The following is a 13098-nucleotide window of genomic DNA, read 5'->3' on the forward strand; positions in this document are numbered from 1 at the left end:
ACCGCCCAACGAGAGGTATTCACGGCCAGCCCCGCAGAGACGGTGTGCGAGGATAATATGCGCCTCCCCGCCAACCCTGTGCTAGATATCAGAACAGGGTTAAGCAACTCAGGAATGCTGCATCTACTCAGGGACGCGGTTTCGAAGATGCGGACAACTCCACTGTCCCGACACACGACAGCGGAGGTCAACACCCCCAGGGGCCTTGAGACGTATACATAGGTCCTCAATAGGGTGGGCGCTCCTCGGAGGCCACTGCAGCCACCATACGAGGGCCCCTTTAGAATCCTAAAACGAGGTGAGCACTCGTTCGCCCGGCGACCACTTTAAAAGAGCGCCCGTGGAGTATTAGATTCGCACAATGGCCCTCATTGGCGCTTATTGGATTCTCACTTTTTATCACTGAATGTACGCATATTGACACCAACTAATCTGAAACGAAGATTATTCATGTTAGTTTTAAATGGGATGCGTTATTGGTAAGCATGTCTACTAATAAGAGTTCACTTCATAAACGTGTGAATATATTAAAAGTGTTTGGTGACAGTAGAAGCCGTGTTCCTTGCAATAAGCAAATGCCGTCGCAAAAATGATTGATGCCGAGGCTAATTTTGATGATCGATAAAACTCATTCTAACTCTCTGACCGAATTAATAAATAAAACTGCTGAATTAGGGGTCATTCATGAAATACCAGTACGTGCCAAATCCAAGTTATTGTTTGGGATATGAGGGACCTTAAGCCCACATCTACTAGATATGGAACTAAACTATAGGAGGCGATTGTTTGCGATTGTATAAAAGAAAGCGATTTCCATCTATTACCGCTTTGGATCACTCTGCCCCCGGGACAGAGGGGAGGCACCATCTTATGAGTTGCCTCTGCCCTGGACAAAATTATTAGTCGTCTGTTTTGAATACTTGGCCGCTAAGTACAAAACAAGTGGACCAAAAAAATTGATAGTATAGTCCATTTGATCCAGTCCGACATCAAGTAGATATGGACTTAGGAGTAGACACGTGCAACCAAGTTGCTGGTTGCAGCGAGATTTTACGTCTGTAGGCAAGTTACCGCTGCCGCAATCTCAGCGAGCAACTGCAACTTGCTATAGACGTGCAGTTTCGCTGCAACCAGAAACTTGGTTAGCGTATTCGTCAGAAAAATCAACACCCTGGTGCGGGCAAGTCGAAATTTGACCTTTTGGGAGCGGATTATCAGTCTACAGGATCCTGACTGAAACATCCTCTAGCATCATTTCGCATTGCTTTTGATGCCTGCCTCGCAGAAATGAATATCAGTTACTCCGTGATATAAGACGCCCCACCATACCATGATAGAAGTCGGATTGTGATGACGTTGGACTCGCGGAACATTTTCTTTGGCTTCATAACAATTGTAAGCATATACTCGATCGTTTTTCGGTTGAATTTTTCCTCGATGTTAAAAATTTTGTCATGAGAGAATAGAATTTTGCGATATTTTCTAACCGGGAAATCGTTGCAGAAGACCAACACACCGAGTTCACCGTATTTCCTTCAGTTTTGGCGTCAACATATGGCTAACGCACCGCGGGTATGCACCGAGACCTCCTCGTAAAATACGACTCATACTTCGAGTTGAAGGGCCCATTTCCGTCGACATTCGTTTCTGCTTGCGGAGAGGATTTCGACGAAGACGCTCACGCACAGCATGCACGACATTCGGGCGACGTACGTTCGTTTATCGGCAGCTTTTTTAACAAACTATGAATCTTTTTCGGCGTATTCCCACATTTGTGCAACGCAATAATCGCGATTCTTATTTCGTAGTTACCGAACTTCATCGTCTTGTCGTTTCTTAGCTCTTTCCAATTTCCTCGTGAGGTGAGGAATACCCGCGAGTACTGCTCCGTGATCTGGTCACTAACCCTCTTCTGAGGACCCTCGCTTTCTCGCTACCAATCATAGTCCGTTTTCGACAGCCAAAGGTCGTCGCCGTGAGATCAGTCCCTATCCGAGGCGTTGTTGACGTTACGGTAACAGTCGAGTTTCAAAATTTGCAGGTTGACAGCCCACAAATTTCTATCCTTTTTAGTCGCCTCTTACGACAAACAGGGAAGGCTTTAAATGTATCCTTAATCTCCAACTCACAGGGCACGATTAAATTTTCCCTTTGCACAACTCGCACGCCTGATTCAATACCTCTGAAAGACATTTCTGCACAATCTTGCACTGACGCCCTCTGTCGGGAGTGGATTCCACCCTTCAATGAGCTGCCAGTTATGATCACCGATCAGGGAATGCAGTTCACACTCTCCTTTTTCTCGGAGTCGGGCAAACTCGTCCCCCCTCCCCTGACGACCCTTCTTGGTCCTAAGTCCTAAGTCAATCGCGAGGAATCTGCTGCAAGTGCCGCGGAGTTGGTATATATGGAGAACTTGAGACTCCCCAGCGACCATGTACTCGACGTTATGTCAAGCCTAAACACCGCTGGACTGTTGCGTCTGCTCAAGGACTCAGTGTGAACAGTGGCGCCGCCAAACATGGGAAAAATGTGGCCGACGTGGCCCAAGGATATTGACTAGTGCATGCATGATCTAATTAGAATGGACGACTCCCGGAGGCCGCGAAAGAATGCACCAGGGAGGGAGAAAAGACATGTTGCCAAGGAGAGTAATAGGGACCGCAAATGCCATCATTAGTGAACCCGTGAGAAACCATGACAGTAGTGTATGGGTAATAGACTCAACTGGTGGACCGGCGATATGGGCGCACGTGGTTTTGTGTGGGCGAAAAAGGCGGTGGTTACGTATACAGCTGCTACGCCTCACTCGATCTCACATTGTCTGAATTTGAAGTTATGTATGTTGTTGAATCAAGGAGACGGAGTCCGAAGGTGATTGTCGGTGATTTCATGCTTCGGCCCTCGAGTTTGGAAGCAGGGAGAGCAGTGCAAGGGGCCGAAGTCTATTAGAGGCTTTTGCCCAGTAGGATTTAGTTTTGGCCGATGAAGGTGATACAAACACCTTTCGCAAAAGAGAGTCTTCTTTAATCGTAGACATAACCTTTATCAGCCCTGCGTTGGTCCATGGGATGTCCTGACACGTTAATGAGGACTATACCAACAACTATTACCAGGCAATCATCTTTGAACTGAGGAGGGAGCCACAGGCCAGGGGAATAGGATATATAAAGCCGAGGAGGGCATCAGACTGATCTGCAAACGCGTTTCACGGGGGAAGATATTTTTTTAAGTGGCCAAGGCCAATCTACTAAGGCAGCCTATCCCACGAAAGGCATGTGACGCGTCCACACCTGGGCGGTGCTCATTCCGCAGTAGAAGATCCAACTACGGGTGGAATAGTGATTTGACCAGCCTTCCATCAGCCCACCATCGATCCAGACGAACGGCTTAAAGGTCCGTAGGTAGGAGTAATTAGGGGCAAAAGGAGCATGTTTACAAGGTAGCCCGCAAAATCTTCAAACTTCCATTCCAGCGCGGCGGTGGGGCGGCGTCTATAGGATTATGATAGGACAGTTGAGAGACCGGTTATTCATACAGATTACGTGCCCTAGTCACTTGTTGAAAATCATCCGGGGTTTACTCCCCCAGTGAGAGAGGGGCCTGATACATTTTAGAGAGGCAATTCCTGCAAGATGAGCTGTTGGAGATCTGCAGCAAAACAGGTGACAACAAAGACATGTTCGCTCAATAGTTCGAAGCGTGCATGTTCAAGGCGGTATTCTTTACAGCATGGAAGCGGCAGAAGCTGGTACTGCTGCCTAGAACTGGTAAACCTCAAGGTGAAGCCATCCTCTTTTAGACCCATATGTTTTCTAGACATTATGGGGAGAATGTTGGAACGGGTAATTTACAACAGATTCCTCCCAAGAGCCAAGGAGATTCCGTAAAGCCAGATCAATCATTGATGCCATCAAAATGATTTCTGGCTTGGCCGAAAATGCAATTCACGGAAGGGGCAGTACCAGCAAATATTACATAGTGGTGACCCAGGACGTGAGGAATGCATTAAATTCGGCCAATCGAAATCGAAAGTGCCTGGCGACGATTAGCACTCCCACCTATCTCGCAGTTATTGTCGATAGGTATGCCACCGATGATTGACCCAAGGAGGACGTTATAACATTGTTTGGAATCGCAGAGCATTTAGTGGATCCTGAGTTATACTCATGCGCGCAATCAATGCTGTTAAGGCCTGGTTAGAGAGGGGGGTGGGCTTAGTTTATGCCACACCTGCAGTTACCTAATGAGGGCCTCTTTCAGGTCTTCTAGCGAGACGTACACCATTGCAGACAAGATTAAGAGGGTCTCCCTGGCCCGACTAAAGCCGGAGTCAGGAAGAGAGAGGCTTGACCCGTTCATTTTGACTTGTGGCAGCCGAGCTGATGGAGCCATGCGTCTGGTTCTTCGCTAAAACCCCTTTGGTTTAAGCTGGGGTTGGAGTTTTATAGCGCACGCACTTAATAGAATCAATCAAAATATGTTCAATAATTCAAAGAATCGCTGCAATAATACGGGGAACCTAAGCGTCTTATTTTGAAATTTTTGGCAAGTATATGACGAATATCGCATTCTATTTTCTCCTAAGTGACCTCAGCCAAGCAAAACAAAGGCAACAGGGAGCCCTGGCAATCGCCTGACATAAACGAAGTAAGAAGTTCAGCAGATACTCCTTTTCCTAACCATCTGTTGCCATTTCTATACCATCGCCATCATTCGCTGCATCTTCAATACTCATTTGCATAACAAAATTTCAGTTTTGTTGACGCCAATTGGATTCGCGCATTCAAACCGGGACTATCCGGAATAGGCAACAACAACCAGATTCCAGTCGACTATTGTCCCCTACGACCGCTACAGTGCGTCTACACATGAGCGAATTGTACAAGTCGCGACTCGGCTCTTGCACTATCATTCATATGGCACCGTCCATAAATTAGAGAAAACTCGCCGTCCATTTGCCGAAGCTAAGCACAAGTCCAAGGAGAACTTGTTGAACGCAAAGCTCACACGTCGTTTACCAATCTCATTTCCATACGGCAAACTGTGTAGTCATCGTTGTTTATACGGAGGAAGGCCATGAAGATGATCGCAAACAGAACATTTCAACGTTTGGAATTCATGTTGGGAACCGTACCGTCTTCGTGAGACGAACAAGAGCATTTGGGGCAACTGATTTGGATGCGAACTGGTCTGCTGATACCAAACGACCCAATTCGTCTTCAGCGCCAGTTTCTCGTAAATCTCAGCGAGGCAGCGGAATTTCTTACTGTTCCCATTCATTCGCTGCACAGATACCGCAATCCGGAGCATCGTTTGCGCCATAAGTGAAGGCAAACACATATACGTCCGTTCGCTATCACCGCAATCATTGTAATCGACTAGATTTCCACAGTTTTAGCTTTCAGACGGCAGCCCCGCGGTTGGGGGAGGCCAGTCGTTGTTTTCGCCGCTGCTGTTATCATCGCGAAAGCAATGCATGACTAACAACGGCACAATGTCACTTCCATAGCGAGACGTTCGCATGAACCTCAGGTGGAGTTGTTTTGGAAATTTGATGAGTCGATTCGCGACCAGCAGCTTCTAAGGACTCCGCGAAGGGCCGTGGGTGCAGCCTTGGTGTGGGGTTAGACAGTTTGTCGCGGTCAGGTGCTGTGTTTATTGATTTTTTTCTTAGCGGCCGTTCAGGGGCTACAACGCTTTCTTGCCCCGATGGAAAGTTTCTGATGTTTGCATGAATGTCTGGCAGTTATGGTGGATCGTTTTCGTCACATGACTCTCCGGAGATGGTCCCGCTGAAGCTATGGTAACTGTTGGACTGCCTCGGGCTTTGTTTAGTATTTTGGGTAACGAATCGTGTGGGTTTTCGAGAGAATGTAAATGTTTTTGTGTCTTAACAAAGTGCAGCGTGTGCTGCTGGTTTGAACATTGACAATCTGATTTATGGCCAAATCCAAATAAAGAGGCAAAGCTGGTGCTGCACTGGCAGAAGACACGACAAAAGCTCTCAGTTCGATTGTGCAAAATCATTTTCGTAATCAATAAGCGAATCTACAGCGGCTACTTCACTAGCGAATGGAAGCAATTGGACACGGAAATAGTAAATAGACGGTGGAAAGCTCGATGGTTGCACGCGCGCTAGAAATCGGTGAAACAAGGCTTGGACAGAAAGTGAGAAATCGGTCGTGTCTTACCTGGCTGCGAGGAACAATTAACAAAACTAAAAACTTTCGTCGAAACCAAAAAGTAAACCGCCTGGGATGGGAGTGGAGTGCGGCTTCCGGTGTTGGCCTGGAACCAATGGGAACACCTAGAGCACTTTTGACGATTTGATAGCGGAATTAGTCACCAGACGACACCAACGGCTCCGTCCCGCAAATTCTTTATCGACACTCGAAACTCAGATCTTCACTTCCGTCACACTCGCAACACTCCACTGCGACTGAGCTCGCGATGGTCTTCGTAATTTCCGCAATTGCAGGTCTAATCACGGGGTCCCGTCGTCGTTTTTCTTTCTTTCTGCCACCTCTCGACACGACACACAAAATTTTCATGCACTTTTCACTTATCTTTGCGATTTCTTCTACGTCAGACTTGGATGATTTCAGGATAATTGAGCTCAACAAAATATTACGCACATTCCGAAGGTATAAAAAGAATTTTCGCTAGCGCCGGGCTCGGGACAGACAAGTTAATGAGAGAATTTGTATTTTCACTATTTTGTTGGACTTGATTGTCGTAGGGAGAATGACATTTGTGGATTTACGACATTTACGATGATGATTTGACTGTGGGTGGGAGTGTGTGAGTGCGCGGAGAACGATGAATGACGATACGTTTCGACCGGTTGACTGGTCGAAATGTGGTGAGTTTTCGGGGAAGGTCGCAAGGTGTCGTCTGGGTGCTACCATAGCGATTTTTAAAATGGATTTTTAAGATTTTCCGGTTAAAGCATTGTCGCATAGAATAGAAACAGAATTCAGTATATTAGCAACAGAAACAAGAGCAAATGTTTTTGACTTTATTCGGGTGTTATTGGCAAAAGAAATTTTAAAAGGATCAGTTGAAAAACGAGAAAAAGTGGGCAGAGGTGAGGCAACATCTGATGAGTTGCCTTTGGCCTGGACGAAACCGTCAGCCATTTTTTGGTTTTTTAATTTTGAATGCTTGGGTGCTATGCCCCAAACTAGGGATCCATGGACTATAAAACGTGGGGGTAAGTTGCTCCTCATTTGGTCCGGTCCACCATCATGTGGATGTGGACTTAGGATCCCGCATATCATGAACAAAATTTATTTGTTTCCCGCAACGGTAACTTGTCATGTCTTAAGAATCTATTATTCGCTGTTTTGGGCGGTACATTGTTCATTATTTAGAGCATTCATGGTTTCGTTATGTGTAGTTGACCACGGTTTCGGGATTTGTTAGTTTGTAGTTTATTATATGTTCTTTGGCCTTCAGCGTTAGGTCCCAAGGGGAAAGCGTGAAGCGCAAAACCTAGGAAACGCCTGCTGAAACAATACCAAAAGATCTGCTACCACATCCAATGCCCACCTCCACATAGGGATCACTAAGACCTTTTCTTAAAAATTCAATGAATATCAGGAAAGAACTGACTGACTGACCCAATGATTTGTGCATTTTATTTTGCTCAAGTGATTAGAGCACAAGACTGCCGTACGGAAGGTCGCGGTTCAAATCTCACTGAGGGCAGAGGGATTTGATAACGTCACTGGATGTCGGATACCAGTCGACTCAGCTGTGAGTGAGTACCCTTCGTCCACGGCAATATTCCAAATGCATAAGCCAGTGAAGGGATAGCAAATACATTCAACGCGCTTACCTTATTCTTCCCCGAAAGATGGGATTTCAGCACCAGCTTTACTCGTCGCAGGAATTCGGACAGCATAGCATCCTCCAGATCACCAACTCGAGCGTGCATTCCTTGCAGAATTCCTAGGTACTTGTAGAGGTCTATCTCGGTCAGAGTTTCGATGTGGAGGTCACCACTGCTATGTCCGGCATGCGGCTCGTGATGACCTTTGTGGATGGCTTGGAGTCGACACTTGTCTAATCCAAACTCCATCCGAATATCACGGCTGAACTTGTCTATTATTCGCAACAGATTTCTAAGATGGTCGTCAGTTCCGGCATACATCTTGATGTGATCTAACTACATGAAGTGTATCAGTTCGCACTTAGCACTTAGGCTATACTTTCTTGCAAAACCATGCCCTCTAGCATCATTCAGTAGCCATGAAAGGGGGTTCAGTGCCATTCAAAATCAAAAGGGACTCAGCGAATCCCCCTGGAAGATGCCCCTCCGTATACGGATGGGCTCTGAGGTATTAGCACCCTCAGATGTACGGACTGATAAGGTGATATGCCACCCTTCCATGACTGTCGCCAAAAATTTTATTAGTTTCGGATCAATGCGATACAGATGGAGGATATCGATTAGCTAGGTATGCGGAACGCTATCAAAAGCCTTGGCATAATCGATATAGCAACTGAAGAGGTTTCTTTGGCCTCTAGTTGCTTGTCCTACAACTACCGAGTCGATAATGAGTTGCTCTTTGCAACCCCTTGACCCAACTTGGCAGCCCTTCTGCTCCTCGGACAAAATGTTGTTGGTCTCGAGGTGCGCATTGATCCTTCCACTAATAATGGACGTGATGAATTTGTAGAGGGTTGGTAAGCAAGTGATCGGTCTTGTGTCTGCGGGATCCTGTACCGTGTCCTTCTTAGGGATAAGGTAGGTGATCCCCGCAGTGAGGTAGGGTGGAAATTCCGACTCATGACCTTATTTATGCTGTGTGCCAACCGACTGTGTACGTTGGTAAATTTTTTATACCAGAAATTCTGCACTCGATCCAGACCTGGGCCCCTCCAGTTCTTCGAGCTGTTTGTGGCTCGTCAAACTTCCTCTCCGGTAACATCCGAAAAATTCATGCCAGGCGTATTGGCATGGCGGGTGCCTTCGGCGGTGATCCTCTCAGCATGCTGGGCGGGTAACCCCCAAAGTCCACCCCAATACTCTTCCGTCACCGAAAACTATACTGTCTGGACGCTCTGTTGGGATTCGTTGAAAGATCTGAAAAAGCTCCGCTGTTTCCTCACATATGTTGCATTCTGGACAAGTCTGGAGTGACTTTCGCCATACCGTCGTACCCGACTGCATATGACAGAAAGTTTCCGCTTTAGTGTGTCCAGAATTTCAACTACTCTCACTGGGGATGGCATAGTTCCGGTAAACCCTCTGCAATTTATTTCTCCCTCATCTGCTGGCATTGCCAGTGCTGATCTGAATCAGTCTAGCAATGTCCTGTCTTAGTGAGTTCCGCCAATGGTCCAGACGAATTTTCCACGGTAGATCTCTTTGGCCACTCAAACCAATAACACGAAAGTAAATCTTCTTACCGTCCAATCTGATAGCCGTAACTGGCCCACAATACACAAGTGATTGTAGTTGCAGCAGCGACATATCAGCTGACAGCCGAGATGCAATCTCATCATTGATTTGATTGGTGCAACAAGAGGCGGTAAGATGTTGCACCCGCCTCCGCCGTTATTTCGTAGTAGAAGCGGATGCTAAAAAGGTTCATTTCTTCAGTCTATTTCATCCGTTGCCTACGCGAACCTGCTGAAGTGGTCGTCACAGATTGTGGCGAAACAGCTGCAGCAGACGGAGCAATGTTCCTGGTCGTCTTGGTGCCTAGACGTCGAACCAAACCACGACTAGCGGTTTCGACGCCGTGCTGTCCATTACGAGAGGCCGACCCAGTCACCAAGTCAGACGACTTCCGCCGATTATTCTTACCGGACCTCAAATTTCTTCTTCTTCTCATTAGATTGATTTGCATTTTAAACCTAACTGCCAGGTGTGGAAATAGCTTCCTCAGTGAGTAATCTACAGGACTTCGAAGTTCCTGCACTTTTCTCACCTACCCCCTGAGACGCTGCGATGGCGTACAGCCATTCAGACTGAAGCTATCCATCCCTCCTCCTTCCACAACCGGGCTTGGGACCAGCTACGGCGGGGTTATTATTATTATTGTTCCCCCCATATGGAGCAAATGCTGTTTAATAATTAACCAACACTGTCCCGGTATGCGGCATTCTTCCGTTTCGTTGCTAGCTCATACCAGCCGTTCTGACTCTTTTTGGGGCTGGGACCAAGTATGTTTGTCGCTGTATTTATGATAACGTTCTTCAGGTGATTGTGAAGATCATTTGCTGATGCTTCATTTCCAGGATCTCTGTTCACTGCGGTTATTGCGGCATCCATTTCGCTCTTATAGGTGTTGTGGATGGTTTCAGTGTTAACTCTGACCTGATTGTCAGAGGGGATTCTGGGTGGTGTTGTTATTCGAGCTCGGAGCACCATGCCAACGTGATAGTGATCCGAGTCTATATTGGCTCCCCTATATGTTCTGACATTCATCAAAGCTGAGAGGTGGCGGCGTTCGATCAACATGTGGTCAATTTGGTTGAAAGTGGACCCGCCTGGAGAGGGCCACGTATGTTTGTGGACCGCCTTTCGCGCAAATCAGGTACTTCCAACAACTATTTCGTGTGACACTACTAATTAAATGATCCGTAGTCCGTTATCATTTGTATTTTAATGTAAGCTATGGGAGCCAACGTATGGCCTGAATACGGGCTCTGTCCCTACTTGAATGTTAAAATCTCCAATAGTTTTGATGTCATACCTGAGACACGCTTCGAGGGTCGGCTCAACTGCCTTGTAGAAGGTATCCTTCTCCGACTCTGCAGTCTCCTCTGAAGGGACGTGAACGTTTACGAGGCTTATATTTCTAAACTTGCCTCGCAAGCGCAGAGTGCATAGCCTTTCGCTTATATTTTTAAAGCCGATAACAGTAGGTTTCATTTTTTGGCTGACTAAAAAACCTACTTCGAGCACATGGTTTACTGGATGGCCGCTATAATATATGGTGTAGCGTCTCTTCTCCAGGAAACCGGTCCCTCTCCATCGCATCTCGAGCAACGCTGTTACATCGGTCTTATATTGGGACAGGATATCGGCTAGCTGCTCAGCAGCATTCGGTTTGTACAGGGAGCGTACGTTCCATGAGAAAATGCGCAAATCGTTAATCCGTTGTCGTTGCCGAGTTCGTCGTTGTAAAATCCATCCAGTCCGATGCTCCTTCCGTGGCTTCGTAACTTCGGTTTTCCGTGTAGGGTTGTCAACCCTACTCAACCTCCAACCTAGAGGACCAGTTGGTACATTTTGTTCCGTTTTTAGGCGCGGGAGACTCGCCTTAATCCTTCTCCGTTTGCAGTTTTTCATGAAGAAAGAACTCCCAGCGGTCACCACATGGAGGTGCAGATAGGGTTTGATAGCAGGCGTTTCCCAGGTTTTGTGCTCCTTCGTGGGCACTAATCCACATTTCCCCCTGGGACCTATACTTGACCGCCCTCGGATGGCAATGCCAACACTATATTGAGTGTGTGGGCTACTAAAATATAGAAGCTTATAGCCATTTTTACCGCGTTCGCGTTCAATGTCGCAGCTTTTGGTACCAGACCATCGGGTTTCTTGCAGAGCGCAGATGTCAATACGCCTTTTCCGAAGGGCTCTGGCGAGTTCCTCCGTATTTCCAGTTAGGGCACCAACATTTAGCGTGCAGACACGTATTTGTTTTGTTCGGACTAATTTGTTTACGTCCTGACGCCGTCCATGCGTCAAGAATCCTTGCCCATTTCTCGACAGGACCGGGGCCCGTCCTACCTCGTCGACTGAGGTGGACGCCCTAGCATTTCTCCGAGGCTTGTGACTTAATCCGATCATCTTGTTTGTAACGACATTGTATGCATTTTCTTGGTCGGCCTATCACGGGAACTGTCACCAATAGGCTAGACTACAAATAGTAGACAAAAATCTAATTCTCCTCTTAAGTTCATCCGAGAAGTTCGAAATTTGGTGCCGTTATAGGCAATCATATAATACACAATTTTGGAAAGTTTGAAAAAAAGTCAACTATTATTAATATTATTAACAAAGTTATGAAAGGTCAAAATTGTGCATTTCATGTAAACTTATCGCACTCTAAGACGAGTATGACGTCATCATCATATAAAGTGACCTCATATGAACGGCGGAGTTGGAATTTGGAGGCATATCAAGGAATATTTAGAACTTTTAGGTAAATACGAATAGGAAAACGTGCATAGGAAATTTCCCACACAATATGAACGCAAAACCTTTATAAGCAAAGCGTCCAACTTCCGGTATTCTCACTTGTTCTCTTTTTTGCTGATCAGTGCTTTTTTTTACTGAGGATTATACTGAATACATTGCTTCAAGCCCTCCTCCTTTACTAGGGCCTGGGATCAGGATGATATTTACATAACTTGGCGGAATTGTATCTGCAAGTGGTTAGTATCTACTATCGACTGCATCTGCATCTTTTCTTATCTCAAAAATCTAGGTGCGTCCTAGCTATGCAGAATATACATATTAATGCCTCCGTTACGATCCTTACCGTAAAACATTTTCGTTTGCGTTCAACCCTTATACTCTTCTTGCAGTTCGTTCACGTTTTAATTAAATTTTTTTTCCATTTTTACACATTCGTATCTGACTAATTGTTTCCTTCTCCAGATAAAATATGTACTCGCATATGTTCTATGTAACTCAAATTTCTCGTTATCATATTTCACTTCCATATTTCCTTTTGCTCTTTTATGTTACCATTGCTAAGCCCAAGTGGACATGGAAGATCATCTTCCGAGCGTGTGTAATTGTATATTCATATGACCGCTTGGCTACCGCACTTTATATCTTTCTATTTTTTCCAGACTGTATCTGATAGATCGTCTGGTTCTGGGCAAGTTGAATATCATTCGGTTGTCGCTACCCGCTCCGTTGTTCGATCCAAATGTGCTCAAAGACGAGGTCTTGCGTTCTTCTGGAGATCTAAGAGCCAGAGACACCAGGCAAGAGAATTTATCTGAACAGGGTTCAGATTTGGTTATCTGCATAGTATCATAGTATGTTGTGCATATGCCCCGCACGGAATTCTTAATTTCGCAGCTACTGGAAACCACTGGTCTCAAAATAAATGTTTGGAGTGG

The 13098-nt window shown here is 46.1% G+C and overlaps 1 protein-coding gene across 5 annotated transcripts in view; it reads right to left on the reverse strand.

The window, feature by feature from the left end:
* The window catches only part of LOC119650219 (epsin-1), a 64160-nt gene extending 57355 nt beyond the window's left edge, over nucleotides 1–6805 (reverse strand). For 3 of the 5 annotated variants that reach the window (XM_038052794.1, XM_038052790.1, XM_038052795.1), the window contains exon 1: nucleotides 6195–6805. The gene's annotated coding sequence lies outside the window, so the exon portion shown is untranslated. The remainder of the gene's footprint in view (nucleotides 1–6194) is intronic. The other 2 variants (XM_038052798.1, XM_038052799.1) reach the window with 1 other exon arrangement.
* Between the last annotated feature and the right edge of the window lie 6293 nt (nucleotides 6806–13098).

Source organism: Hermetia illucens, chromosome 2 (genome assembly GCF_905115235.1).
Source record: "Hermetia illucens chromosome 2, iHerIll2.2.curated.20191125, whole genome shotgun sequence".
Classification (NCBI taxonomy): Eukaryota; Metazoa; Arthropoda; class Insecta; order Diptera; family Stratiomyidae; genus Hermetia; species Hermetia illucens.